The following is a 1,264-nucleotide window of genomic DNA, read 5'->3' as shown; positions in this document are numbered from 1 at the left end:
GTCAGTCGTCTTCTGCTCTTCTGGAGACTCGGGGCCAATTTGGCTTTACATTTTCTAAGATCTCCTGTGGAAGCTTTGAAGTCATGATGACATGACTGATGTGGGATGACAGGTACCCAGCAAAACGCACAAGCGGAGTAGGATCGCTGAATGCAAAATGGGTCTGTTTTAGGAATCAAAATGTAAGTAAATCTCAGTGTTCTTTCTATACTTGCTCTGTGTGTGTGTGTGTGTGTGTGTGTGTGTGTGTGTGTGTGTGTGTGTGTGCGTGTGTGTGTGTGTTTGTGCGTGTGTTTGTGCGTGTGTGTGTGTGTGTGTGTGTGTGCGTGCGTGCGTGTGGATACATAACCCTGCATATTCATGCAGGTTCAAGTGGGTACAGGTTGTGTGCGCAGGCATGCAAACATGTCAACTGTCACTGCTCTCCGGATGGGTAGAATAGATAAAAGAACCAGTGATTCACCACAACTCTTTATCTTATCTCTGTCTCTCCCTCTCTCTGTCTGTCTGTCTGTCTGTCTGTCTGTCTGTCTGTCTGTCTGTCTTTATCTCTAAGTATTATATATTCACTGACATAAAGAGAAACGTATATTATTTGTCTATATACTGTGCATAGCATGAAGCATATGAGTTAAGGCTTAATTGTCGTGCCTTTTCCTTTTGGCATCTGAACAGTGTACATTTCCGTTCAGCAGTTCAATAAATTGTTTACAAACAAATATGGAAATAGTTGATTTATTTGAAGACAGCAGCATCATATTTCTCCAGTGAAATAAACTTCCAAATTGGGGTATTACCTCTGTACTACAGTACATACAACCCAAACAACTGGATAGATCATCTGCATGAGATGATACATAAATAAATACATAGTCTATAAATAGTCAAGTCTATAAATATATAAAGTCTATAAATAGTCTTCCCCAGGAAGACTAGCTCCCATTAATTTGGCAGCTAATGAGGATCCAATAAATAAATAAATACATAAATAAATATATAAATAAATACATTAATAAATAAATACACTGATAAATAGAACAATAAATAAACTATTAAATATATAAATTCCTGATTGCAAAAATATTTGTATCAAACATTAACTGGCCATGTCTGTCCATTCATCACTTTGAGTAGAAACATTCAATTAAATTAAAATATTACTCTAACCAATGACAAAAGTTCGCTGCCTGGCACAAAATACTTTGGTGGATAAGATGGAAAATAAAAGCTTGTTATAAAAAATTGTAAACTTTGCCAAATTATA

The sequence above is a fragment of the Poromitra crassiceps genome, assembly GCF_964638095.1.
Source record: "Poromitra crassiceps genome assembly, chromosome: 15".
Taxonomy (NCBI): Eukaryota; Metazoa; Chordata; class Actinopteri; order Beryciformes; family Melamphaidae; genus Poromitra; species Poromitra crassiceps.
This window is presented reverse-complemented; position numbering follows the sequence as displayed.